The 14,044-nt window shown below is 42.8% G+C and overlaps 1 protein-coding gene across 4 annotated transcripts in view; it reads right to left on the reverse strand.

The window, feature by feature from the left end:
* The window catches only part of Lypd6b (LY6/PLAUR domain containing 6B), a 163,981-nt gene that overhangs the window by 15,795 nt on the left and 134,142 nt on the right, over positions 1-14,044 (reverse strand). For all 4 annotated transcript variants that reach the window (XM_050139918.1, XM_050139915.1, XM_050139917.1 and 1 more), the window contains one exon: positions 7,565-7,623. The gene's annotated coding sequence lies outside the window, so the exon portion shown is untranslated. The remainder of the gene's footprint in view (positions 1-7,564; positions 7,624-14,044) is intronic.

Genomic DNA, 14,044 nt, shown 5'->3' on the forward strand with positions numbered 1-14,044 from the left:
AAGAGGATTCAGAAGTTCTTCCTAATGCACCTCAAGCGGGAAAGTGAAAAACTGTGTCCCAACACGCCTTCCACCTTGAGTAACATATGATACTGATGGAGGTATAATAATGAAGAATTCCAGTCATGCCTAAGGTCTCGGAGCTGTAATATGGCATTGCCATAATATCCTAGATCCTCATATACCACTTTAAAAAATACAAAGAGCTGGGCAGTGATGGCACACACCTTTAATCCCACCCAGCACTTGGGAGGCAGAGGCAGGCAATTTCTATGTTTGAGACTAGCCTGCTCTTCACAGCAAATTCCAGGACAGCTAGGGCTACACGGAGAAACTCAGTCTTGAAGAACTAAACAACAACAACAACAAAAATACAAACGAAAAGAATTTTCATCAAACAAGGAATAACCTCACCGGTGACACCTCACTTCTATGCATAAACTGAACATTCTGTGATTTGAAAGATGTGATTCCTTATCTGTTGCACGGAACCAGGTCAATGGCAATGCCTAAACCGGTGCTAATGTTAAAAGAATTTCATTACGCAAATCGATTTCAATCTAATTGTGAGGTAATACAGGGCCAATAAGTATGAAACTAGGATTCTTCCTAATTTTAAAGGGTGATTCGAGTTTCAAGAACATGCTAAACGATGCTTTCAGGATGTAGTTTTTCAACAGCAGTTTTGTCAAAGATAGGATTTTATGCCATTTCAGAGGCTTTCATGATACAGGAAGAGGAAGATAGTAAAAAACGAAACACATGGACAAGACTTAAAAGCTCATCTGGTGAATAATAGCAAGGAGGTTTCCTTTAATGGATCCAGACCAACTTATCAGGTTTCACTGACACGGACCAATGGTAGGAAGCTCCATTAGTCAGCATTGTGACCACAGCAAGTAACCCCAGTAACCAACTCCAAGGAAAAATATGTTCACTTTGACTTGAATGAAAGTTTCATCCTGTGATGATCTGGCTCATTGTCTGCAGTTTGTGGAGAGGCAGCACAATGTCGTTGAGGGACACAGCACCCCTCAACTGCTCGCCTCATGGCCAGAAAGAGGAAGAGAGAAAGAACAAGGGGCTGAGGCCCTACTATCCCCTTAGAGACCAACCCCCCCCCCCCCCGCCATGGCCTTTAGGTTTTTAAACCTTCCAATAGTCCTGCCCACCTCGTCTTTCTCTGTGCTGTTTTTTGTTGGTTGTTTTGAGACAATAACTCTGCTGGCCTGGAATTCTCTATGAGGATCCAGGTGGCCTCAGAATGCACAGGGATCCACCTACCTCTACCTCCAGAATGCTGGGACTAAAGGTGTGTACCCAGCTATGGCCTACCTTACAATCTGTCCCAAGAGCAGTGGCCTGGGGATCAAGACTTACACACGGGCTACTGAAGGACTTCTGTGATCTGATCTATAGCAGAATCTAACACAAATGTGTTGACTAAATGTGAGGCTCTCCTTCACATGGGTGGAAGAGCGCTTAGCAGTTCGCTTCTGTAAATGATTTTTAAGAAGTTCATGCCAAATCATTTACATACTAATGCTTTTGACATACTGAATAAAAACCTACGCCTGAGGAGAGGCTAGAAAGGAGCCCAGAAAAGGTGGGTTTCCTTCCATGAACAGCATTCTTCCTCAGCTATGTTTTCCCCTTTGCTCTGTTTCTTAGGAGGTGAGCGAGACACAGTAGAACACGTTAGTCATCGCTCTCAGTGTTTAAACTGTCCAATGTTCAAATAAATTAACACGCCTTGAGAGCTGCCAATAGTAGAGCGCACTCAGTGACATGGGATAACATCTAAAATCTAATCTGATGAGCACCAGATGCAGCTGTCATTCGATCATTTGTTTTAAAAACAAAAAAGCCAACAGCCAGGTGTGGTGGTCACTTTTAATCTCACTACTTGGAGGCAGACACAGGTGAGTCTCTTTAAGTTCCAGGCCAGCCTGGTCTACAAAGTGAGTTCAAGCCTAGCCAGGACTACCTGGTGAGACCCTCCTGCCTATATTAAAAATAAATAAATGAATAAATTAAATTTTTAAAAGGGCTAAGGCATAATACTGAAAGGTAATTCAGCTCACATTCTTTTGCTCCCAGGTAGACAAATACAAGAGCTCTTTTCTTCATGGAAGATGCATGTCTTTTTTATTTTATGTATTTTTTTATTTTACGTATAAGAGTGATCCATCTGCATAGACACCTTTATCCCAGAAGAGGCTATAGGATTCCACTGTAAATGGTTGTGACCTCTGGAAGAGCAGTCAATGTTCTTAACCACTGAGCAATCTCTCCAGCCCAAACAAGCATGTCTTTAAACTTGAGGGAAAAGACTGAAGTGGTTAACAGTCTTACAGGGTGCTGCAGGCAACAGGTCATGGCATGCTGTAACTGAGCACCGTCGGCAGAACTGCATGGAAGCAAACTGAACAGAAACACAGGGTGGGCAGAGAACGCATGGCTTTTATGGTCCACATCCATGCTTATTGTACTGAACATATTTCCTTTAATAACCAAACAAAGCTCTCTTACAAGAACCCCAAGTTGAAATGCCTGACAGCTGGCTAAAGATCCATTACTCTCCATTTGTTGAGTGAAGCTGTGTGTGTTGCCAAGGGGGAAAGTAAGCGTTCTCAATTATTCCATGTGTAAGGTATAGAACGGTTTGCTTTGGCTCAGATGACATAAACATGAGCATAAAAGTAATGTGTTCATACATGTGAATTTCTCACTTTAATTCTCCTGAATATATTCTAACATGATAGAATGTGGTAAAGCAGAAATCAGAGGTGATAAGTTCATTTGGAGACATTTGTCTCTCTATGTGTGTGTGTGTGTGTGTGTGTAAATGTATACACGTATTTTATATGGGATGACTCAATGGCTGAAGCCAAGCTAACAAAAAGCAGACGTACAACTCCGTTTATGAGACTGAATTCTAGGTGTCCTAGTTGGCTTTTCTGTTGCTGCGCTAATACCATGAACGTGGGGAGGAAAGAGTTTTGTAGGTCTTCCACTTCCAAATGACAGTCCATCACTGAGAGAAGTCAAGGCAGGAACTCAAACAATACAGAAACCTAGAGGCAGAAACTGAAGCAGAGGAACACTGCCTACTGGCTTGTTCCTCATGGGCTGCTGTTGCAACAGCCTGCATGTTGATACCACCCAGGACCACCTGTCCAGGGGTGGCACCACTCACAGTGGGCTGGGGCCTCCCACATCAATTATTAATCCCGAAAATGTCCCACAGGCTACAGGCCAATCTAATGGAAGCATTCTTTTTTCAGTTGAGGATCCCTTTTTTCAGATGACCCTGTCTTGTGTCAATCTGACAAAAATGTAACAAGTGCACCAGAAATCTCACAGTTTACAGCACCCACCAGTGAGCAATAATCTCATGGCTTACAGTACCCACCAATGACCAATAATCTCATGGTTCAGAGCACCCATAGTTGCCCATGAAGAGAACCCAAATGGTACTACATACTGTCCTGTTTCCTATTTTTTTCACTTTCCCTGGGGCATTATGTTACCGCCCATTGTTTATGAAGACCCTACTAGCTCAATTTTATTCTCAGCTCTCTATCTAAAAATAAACGGTACAAACAACCAACGAATCTGCAGAGATCATTTCGAAACAGGAGGGCGTTTAAAAACCAACGATAAACTGCACACTATGGCAAAAGAAGATTGTGCTGACTTTCGCATAGTCACAAAACCCAGAACAGATTCTTCAAAGAACTCTCTGGAAGCTGACAAGCTTATAAAAGCAGTCCTAAGGAAAAAATTTCTATATCTTGCATATATAGCAAAGTTACAGTGTGTCACTAGCATTATAAATCGTCACTATTACCACTTGGAGCAGAAGGAAATGTACATATATAAAGATATATATGTGCATAATTTGGTATTCCCAGAGGAAACTGAAAAATTATGTGCATTAAATAGCGTTTTAATTGCAACATGAAAAACGATATTTAATGGCTGGTAATGTGGCTCGCAGTCCCACAAAGGTAAAGTCAAGCGAAGATGCTGCCTGGTATAATGGGGAGAAATTGGCCTTTGGAGACCAATTTCTGCCTGGGCAGAAATTCTGACTTTTGCCTCTATTCCCTCTCACTCAATTGCCATGAAACTCAGTTTCCCTAGCAGTAAAATAGAAATATCACACATGCATTTTATAGAGTTTAGAGAATTAAAGGGAAATAAAAGCTAAAATGATGTCACAACACCAACTTACCAAGCTAAATGTAGAGAATTATTCTCCCATGATGGATTATCATACTGGCCAATATCAGTAATGATTTTCAAAAGCTGAAAAGACTCAAATTCAATGTATGTTTTCAATTCTCAAATTCTATGATTATCTGGAGATATATGAAATCATGATATAAAACCTCTGAAAACCAGCAGATGGAACAATCTCCAGACGTCCTTGGATTGAAACATTTCATCTCCCAAGGAAACTCCTTAAGAAAGGAAGTAAACAACTCAACGTACATTCAGGAAATACCTGAAACTGATCAGATTCACTAGATCCCACCCTCCCTACAAGTAAAAATAAAGACTGCTTGAGAATTGCTCTCAGACAAGCCAAGCTGCCCTGAAAAAGCAGAGACTAAACAGGCATCCCCAAAGGAGAAGAAACTACTTTAAAGGAGCTTAAGCCATCTGAGATACCTGGACAGGACACTTTCCAACCTGTTGAGTGCCTGCAGGCTGTATAGTGAGCTCCAGATTCCTAGCTTTCATGAGCTGTCACCCATGCTGGGATGGGCTTTGGTGATGCAGCTGAGTCATTTCTGTATCTATAAGTAATCCCTCACCAAATTCTTGTAAGTATCGCAATAAAACTCATTGGTTCACCAAACTGGAATTTGATAGTATCTGTACTTGGGTCTGTCGTGGGCAGTAGACGTGCGTATTGTATCTCCCCAAGGAAAGTCTTGGCACACACCAAACACGCAGGAGCTCTTGCAGCCTTTGATTCACAAAGCCGTAAGTGTTCTTACATATCATTTTATTACTTTAAATGTATATCACACAGTCCATCCTGCTTGGAAGGTCCAGTTCAAATATTTCTCATTCACAAAACCTTCATATCTGCTCTAGCCTGCAGGATGGTTTCTAACTAAGAAAATCATGAAGCTTGTTTGTAAGATACAAGGTTGACCTCCTTGGAGGCTTTGGAGATGACTTAGTGGGTAAATTCCTTGCTGGATAAGCATGAGGACCTGAGTTCTGATCCTCAGCACTCAGGTAAAAGCTGGGAACAGTGGAGTGCATCTCTAGCCATGGTTCTCAGAAAAAAATCTGAGACAAGGACTGGTGAAGGTTGCTAGACAACCAGCCTAGAGCAATCAGTGAGCTCCAGGTTCAATAAGAGAAGCTGCCTCAAAAAACTATGATGGAGAATGACTGAGGAAGACATTTGAGCACATGCATAAATGCCAACATGCATGTACTTAAGCATATGAATACACACACACATAACACACACACACACACACACACACACACACACACACCAAAAAACCAAAACCAAACAAACAAACAAAAACCTGTACTACTATCCTTTTTCAGAACTAGGCAGAACAAGTTCCAGTCCTTGCTTGGAAATGGATTTTAAGCTCTCTACAAGATTTACAGACATAACAGGCAAGGCATTGCCAATTAAAAATATCTTTTCTTTTCTACAAACAGAATTTTCATTTCCATTGCAAGTAAGCTTTCACTCAATCAGTTTCCCATTTGAAGGCCATGAGAACTCTAGTTTCAGCAACTAACGCCTTCTATGGTTCAGTGCACACATTCCCTTCCCTTAAACACGCTGTAGCAATGTGATCTTCCTCAGCTGGCTCCATCTGGTGAAGAGGAAATGACTTCATTTACTCTTTCCTCAAGACCACCACCCTCCATCTCCCTCCATCCCATTTGTGCTGGGAAGGCAAGCATACGCCATTCAGAGTTCCTTTCCAAATGGCTCAGGTCTGGCTCGCTTGGCCAACAGCACCGGCTCACAGATTGCAAGGCGGTTGGAAAGCCTGGCTGGGAATAGATCCCCATGACTACTTCCCTTGTGCCACTATGTCTGTCACTGCCTACCACGGGGCATGCCATACCTAGCACTTCTTAGAGGCTAATAACCATTTGCCCTTATTCTCTAGGCCTGAGTTATGATGGATATGGCTCTTCTCTGCAGCTAACTCTACAGTCCAGTACCATCTGCTGAGGGCTTCCTGGGCCGTTGTGAATGGCTCCTTGTTAACTTTCTGAAATAACAGCAGTCAATTGTGTAGTTTGGCTCCTGCCAGAACTCCAGATGAATCTTGAATCCAGTCTCTAGACAGCAGGAAGAGACCCACTCTGGACACCACTGCCCTTTGCTGTAGCAGAGCGATCACAGGAAACGCAGTAGTGCCTGAAGTCTCGTTACCGGTGACGGGGAAGAACTATGCTCTCTCAATCTGTGAGGAATCAACACCTAGCTAATGTAGCAAATCAATCAATAAGAAACCGAAAACACCACTGGGTTCTTATCGGAAGTAAGTGTAGTTGAGTATTTTATAACCTCATTCAGATATTACAACCTCAACAAAATTTAGTGATTCCTAACCTGCCATCTTGAAGTGTACCATGGAATAAGCAGAATGAGGTGAGCAACATCAGACAAAAGACATTAGGAAAATGAGCATGGACAGCTATTAACATAGCAATGAAGCTCATCAAGCCACATATATGCAGAGGTGCTCCTTCTCATTGCATCACACATGTATAGATATGTATATGTGCTTATACATATCTACATGGAAACAAGTCTACCTGAATGTAACCAATCCATGAACTACTAAAACATCTATTAATTGAGTTGTCTTATGCTCTACAGTTTCCTTCCTAAGACATTCTATTTTATAAACTAACACTGGATTTTTTCTCTTGACATTGGGTTTCTCTCTTAAATTAAGAACCTTCTTCCAAAGTGTCTGTTATTGTTTGAATCATAAGAGTCCACCAATGGCTTATGGTCCCCAATATAACAATGTTCAATGTTCTAACTTTGAGGATGTGACTGATCATGAGGGTTCTGTCCCCACCACTGGATTGGTCTATTGATGAACTCACACCTTGATGGACAGTTGGGAGATTTTGGAAGCTTGAGGAGAGTGCGTCCTTGAGGGCTGTCTTTGGGGACCCTGTCTTGTCCCTGGCCCATCCTTTTTTGCATCTCTGATCTCTGATTTTTGGCCATGAGGAGGTAAGCAACTCTGCGACTCACCATGATGTTGTGCCTTATCCTGGTGCAGAAGCAACATAACCACTCTACATGGACCAGAGCCTCCGAAATCACCAAGCAAAATAAATCCTTCTCTTATAAGTTGATCTCTGCCCTCTGCCCCGGTGTTTTGCCACAAGAAGCTGAATAACATGTTTTCTCACTCTTCCTACGGCATCTCACCTTCCACACCCAAAGCCTCCCCCATACTCCATCAGAACAATGTTCCCAAGAGACTCATTTGCCCAAGTGAACTGCTTTACTTCACCTTCTTTGTGTACTTGAACTCACCTTTCTTAATCAAGTCTTCCTCCTCCTCTTCTCTTCCCTGCTGTTCTCATTCAAGGACGCTTAACAAAATAAAACAAACAAAAAAGTTGAGCTTAAAATACACATTCAGATCTCATCCATATTCTACACCAATGGTCAGGAAATTGGCCCATTCCCTTGACTCTAAACTAGAGCAGTTTCCATCTACCCTTTAGTATTTGGGCTCGAGCAACAGGAGATGATCCCAACCCAAAGGCCTTGAAGCCTCAAATTAGCACATTCACAACACGCTATGATTCATCCCCAGAGAACATTCCCGTCTGCCACTAATGATCTCTCCACACATGGCTGTGAGGTAAGCATGATGCGGTCATCGCCACGGTGTGAGGAATTGGAGCTGGGGAGGTCACAGGTTGTGCTAAAGTTATTAAGGATGCTGACAGGGGAACGATGTCATCGTACAGGAATCTGGCTCAGCTTCTCTGCCCACTCTAGAATCTAGGCCTATTTACCACATATTGTCTACTTATTCCTCCCTGAACACTGCTCTGTTGAAGGTGCAGGCAGAGTTCAGCAGACAGGAGCATGTCAACAAAAGATCATGCTTGACTCTGTCAATGTCGTTTCTACACTCACTCAGCCTCACATCACCAGTCCGGACCTTCTCCAGGAAGACGTGTAACTGGAGAACTTTGGTCTTGTCTTTTTTTTTTCTTATTTATTTATTTATTTATTTATTTATTTATTTATTTATTTATTTAAGATTTCTGCATCCTCCCCGTTACCGCCTCCCATTTCCCTCCTCCTCCCCCGATCAAGTCCCCCTCCCTCGTCAGCCCAAAGAGCAATCAGGGTTCCCTGCCCTGTGGGAAGTCCAAGGACCACCCACCTCCATCCAGGTCTAGTAAGGTAAGCATCCAAACTGCCTAGGCTCCCACAAAGCCAGTATGTGCAGTAGGATCAAAAACCTATTGCCATTGTTCTTGAATTCTCAGTAGTCCTCATTGTCCGCTATATTCAGCGAGTCCGGTTTTATCCCATGATTTTTCAGACCCGGGCCAGCTGACCATACAACAAAAGTATATGCTCAACTATGTTCATAGCAGCATTGTTTGTAATAGCCAGAACCTGGAAACAACCTAGATGCCCTTCAATGGAAGAATGGATGAAGAAAGTATGGAATATATACATATTAGAGTACTACTCAGCAGTAAAAAAGAATGACTTCTTGAATTTTGCATACAAATGGACGGAAATAGAAAACACTATCCTGGTCCTGTCTTTTGGAAACAAGGCTGAGAAGGACACACCTTCCCCCAGCTCACTCTCAGATCTTCAGAGCCACTGGTGGGTAGGCAGTCCTGGGGTTCCGTATCACTGGATGCTGAGACTGTAAACTTCTCAAAGCAGCAACACAGTGAGAGAGCCTTCTTGACACACCTGATCAGGGCCCTGCTCTGCGGCACACGCTGGTCTCTAGAAAATATTTCAGCTTTCTCTAGTGTCAGCTTTTCTGGTTCAGCAGAAGGAGAACCAGGGTAAGCCAGAACCCAGAGAGAAGCAAGTTTTCAAGCTCCAAGGCCATGCCTTTTTTCTCTAGTTGATTCCTCATCACCCTCTACCTACTCCAAGTTCCAAACCTTTATGTTATCACTGTTTCCTTTCTTATTCTCTAGAGCCGAGAAACTTCTCCTACTCATGATCTCCTCTGTCTGAGAAACTCTTGGGCATTCCCAGGTATGTAAAAGAGGTGTATAAATCTAACCAACTCACAATAAGTCAAAACAAATTTTATATTAAAGCAACTCTTTGACATACAGATGATTTTGCCATTTAAGAGGAAAGTACATTTGTATACTAATGAGATGGATAAACTTGGTTATTTTTAATGAACAATTAAATTTTGGGCTGGTGAGATAGCCTTCTGGCGAAAGATGCCCACTGCCAAGACAGACGATCTGAGTCCAATCCCCAGAGCATAAATGGTAGAAGAAGAAAGTTATTTTCTGACCCCTGGATAAGTGTCACTGTTGTGATGCAACGTGAGATGGGACCTTGGATGATGGGTCCAAGCCACAGAGGGTGCAGACCAAGCTTACAACATGGGGAGTTTTATTAAGGGAAGGGAAAGGAGAGGGGAGAGAGAAAAGGAACGCAGAGCTGCCTCGAGGGAAGAGAAAGAGAGAGAGAGAAAGAGCAAAAGGAAGAAGAGGAAAAAGTAGGAAGAGTTCCACCTTTTAAAGGGGTTACACACACCCTGCCAGGTCCCCAAGGGGTGGGACCAGGTGTGCCTGGATGCTGACAATCACGTCATGTGAGTGCCTCCCCACCCAAAATAAATATCAAAAGAAACTTCTAAAAGGATTAAATGTTGGCTGAATATTTGATTCTGCGGGACGTGAGGATCGTCTACACCATTTCTCGTTGACTGGTATTGATTTTCTATTAGTCAAGACTGAGATTGCCACTTTGCATTAATGTGCTGTACAAAATGCAGAAGCAATGTTTGTGGCCATTTTGGAAATTGTTGGAAATTCCATCCTCATTCCAAACCAAAATGCATTTCACAATAGTCTTATGGAGCTCATGTCAGTAACACAATTTGCAAGTCTTAAAATCAAACATCATAACCCAATAGAACTCAAAGATACACTAAATCGATACTTATGTGCTGAGAAACGATGGCAGGGAAATATTAAAATTCCTTGTTTTCATAACTAAAACACCTTTAATAAGAGCGGAAAACTGCGCTGACAGTAAAAACACCGCAGTTCACAGCATAACATTGTCTTAATCCGAGCTGACTGTTCCAAAAGGCAGTACTCAATGGCATGCAGGGTGTAGGTATGCACGGTGCAAAGAACGCACGCTGCATGTGCAGAACCAAGATTGCAGTGAAGCTGCATGGTGCAACAGAGATGAGCACTGCAGAAATACCTCGGATGAATTATGCATTATGAATTAATTAATCTTGGGTTCTTACACGCTCAAAATCCTTCATTCACTCTTGCCAAAGTTGTCAGGACCCCACATGCTATGGCGACCTACAATTTAAGAAGCTGTTCAGTAGCATCTGCTTTTGCTGGTCCTTTCCCTTGGGAGCACACTTCCACAGATGCCAGCTCCCACTCCTATGCTGTCACTTTCAACATGACCAGCCTGAGGAAGCAGTTGGTGAATCATATTTTCCACTACCTTTATACAGCATGGATTGAATAGTGCCTTACCACGTCATTTAGGTAGTCGTCCTAATAACCATCAAAAATGCCCTAACATTTCAATAATTCAAATAGTGCCATACTGTAAGTAGAGAGACACACGGGATAGAATAGAAAGTCCAGAAATAAACTCCAATATACTAGTTAAGTTGTGGGGCTGGAGAGATGGCTCAAAGGTTAAGAGCACTGGCTGTTCTTCCAGAAGTCCTGTGTTCAATTCCCAGCAACCACTTGGTGGTTTACAACTATCTCTAATGAGATCTGATGCCCTCTTCTGGCCTGCAAGCATGCGTGCAGATAGAAACACTGTATACTAAATAAATAAATCTTTTAAAAAAAAAAAAAAAGTTAAGTTGGGACAACAGAATGGATAGAAAAAAATAAAATCCGAAGCTATGAAATTCCAGAGGGAAATGTAAATACAAAGCGGCATCAGATGATCTTGGGAATTCTTACCATAATAATGTTATGAAGTATGTTCTTTTAAAAACATCCTTCTATGTTATTAACATCAATTGATACACTTAGGAAGTAACTCATACAACGTCTGGAATTCATGTATTAATATTCTCAATATGAGTGGGCCAACAGATCAGAATGAGCAATATTTCAAATTACTAACACTGGATGGTGGACGCCCGGCATGTGCTCTATGACTTCCTCTAACTAGTGCACGTCGGAAATGTTTTCATCATTTCTAAGCAGCGTAAGAAACTGAGAGTGGCGAGCGCAGAGTGGGGAAAGGTTCTCCCAGCTATGATTCAAAACACAGCAGAGAGAAAACTAAAGTTCCAGCAATTCAGTCATGCTTTTTAAAACGTTCCATTTACAAAATACATATGCCATAAGCAAAGTCAAGACCCAGATAACAGCGTGGGGAACATATGTTCAACTCAAAACACAGACAAAAACTCAGATAATTTTGCTAGTATGGAAGCAACTACGAGCAGTCCATAGGAAACCAATGAGCAGCGAAAATAAAAACTGTCAAAGGACATAAATATTTTATAGAGCATAAATAAAACAGTCCTTAAACATCATAAGAAAAGCTGAGTGCATTTCCAAACAGGAGAAAGGAAAATTAAAATTACATTTTGATTTTTCTAGATTCGGGTCAATCTGATAGGTCAACGTGCTTGTCAAAGCTCTCTTCTGAGGAACCACAAAAGTTAGACTTTTACACGGGCTGCTGATGGGATGCTGGCTATTCAAGAACATTCACAACAGTCTTCAAACTTCAGGTTCATTTACCCTTGACGCCAAACCCTAATTCTGGGCATTTCTTCCTGCAGATAGACCTGCATCCACGCACAGCAATATGTTCCCCATATAAAAATTGCCAGGCATAGCAGCACAAGCTTATAATTCTAGTGCTGAGCAGGCAGAGGCAGAAGGATCCCTGGAACTCACTAGCTGGGCATCCTAGCTTCCTGCTCAGTGAGGTTCAGGCCAATGAGAGATCTTGTTTCAAAAGGAGGTAAATGGCCTTCCTTGTCCTCTGGCTTCTACACAGCCCTGCACTTGAATACACACATGCTCTAAGAAAAAAAAAATCCATGGCTCATCCAACCTTGGTGGAGGAGGAGGTGCCTGGTCTTGCTGTAGCTTTGTATGCCACGGTTGGCTGATATCCATGGGATGCTCACCTGTATCTGAAGAGAAACAGTGGAGGAGAAGGGGATGTGGGGAAGATTGGGAAGAGGGGAAGGAGAGGAAGCTTTGGTAGCAATGTAAAAACACACAAATAAATCTAAAAGAAAAAGAAAAACATCCAAGCAGTGGATTAAAAACTAGCACTTTTGTTTTATTTTGCTTTGTTTTAGCTTTAGAGTGCAGCGCTTGGCGGTGGGTGTCGGGGAAACCAGCGACTCAGCATCCTTATTTCTTTCTGCAAAGCCAGTTGGTAACATTCCCTGACAGTCTGCTGAAAGCCATCCACAGCTGTGTGAAATGAGAACATTTGGTGTGTAGGTAAGGTGAGAAACTGCTGGGGAAATACCCCCTCCTCTCAGAGCAGGCGGGCGAGCCCACGCCAGCGTAATATTGCTGACTCAGCACCAGCTACCTCCTGGCTACAGACCCATAGGCGCTACTGTTCATTCCCAACATCCATTTCTGTCTAGTTCCCACTCCAGACCCATTTCATGTCTGGAAGGGCTCATCTAAAGTGTATATAAAGATAATCACCGCATCCTGTAAGACCGGAAGCATAATTGCCATGAACAGTATCTAATCTGCACCAGATAATTAAATTATCCCATTATCACACGATATGGGCAAATGCAAGAAACAATTGTCTTCTATATTCATTGGCCCAGATTGTTTCGATATCCCTGAAAGCGTGGGGAGTGTTGGTGTCCTTATGTGAACGTATAAAGAGCAGACGAAGTCCTGAACTGAACGTGGATTATTAAGGACCAATCCCCCAGACAAAGAACTCCTCTGTTGCAACTACAGGTGACCACTGACCACCGACTGCAGAAACTGGCAAGTGCAGATCCCTCCTCCCAGGACCACAAAACAACGGAGTTGCAGATGAGGTGATGGGAACCTATTTAGCTTGTTAAGAGAGATCTCCCGCCAAAGCCGGCCAATCCCTCCCACCCTCGCTTCTCCTGCTCTGCATAATAAACACAAGTACCCTCCATCACCGTGAGCACACCCCACCCAATCCCAGCTTTCTTGTCTGTGTGTCTGTCCTTTCTTCATTCTTCCACCACCTCAGTCAGGTTTTCCGGACTAAACCATGCTGGGCATGGCATCAATGATTTATTGGAGGCTGCTTGGCATATCAGAAGTAGCTCAGATCTCTCCTGGTTAGAGTTGAGCTTCTGAGATCCACTTTTGCAGGCAAGAGGAGGAGACTTAAAATCCTTCACCTGCCCTCAGTAAAAAGACACCATATCCAAAGCCTGCCCTAAAGGAAAGCTGCATTGTTCCTTAGGACACACGCAGTCGGGGTGAGATGACCTCTTTCCAGCTTAGAGAGCGAGTTAAACAGGATTCCATTACCTCAGCCGTTTCTCAGCATGAGGGCATAACTTTGGACAAGTTGCTGTGCCTCAGTTTCCCCCTTGTAAAGATGGCATAATAATAAAAATAGTAACACCACCAATAATTATTATTATTATTATTTAACTCTGAGAGCGAATTAATGTTTTCCCCCAGCACTTAAAACCATGTCGAGGAGGCAAGAAGACCTCAGTAACGCTAGCTTCGCACAGGCAGCGTCTTGGAAAGAGACTACGTGCGAGACTGTCAGGAGCCAGTCATGCAGGATTAC

Source organism: Alexandromys fortis, unplaced genomic scaffold (genome assembly GCF_014885135.2).
Source record: "Alexandromys fortis isolate MF-2015 unplaced genomic scaffold, M_Fortis_MF-2015_v1.1 scaffold_33, whole genome shotgun sequence".
Taxonomy (NCBI): domain Eukaryota; kingdom Metazoa; phylum Chordata; class Mammalia; order Rodentia; family Cricetidae; genus Alexandromys; species Alexandromys fortis.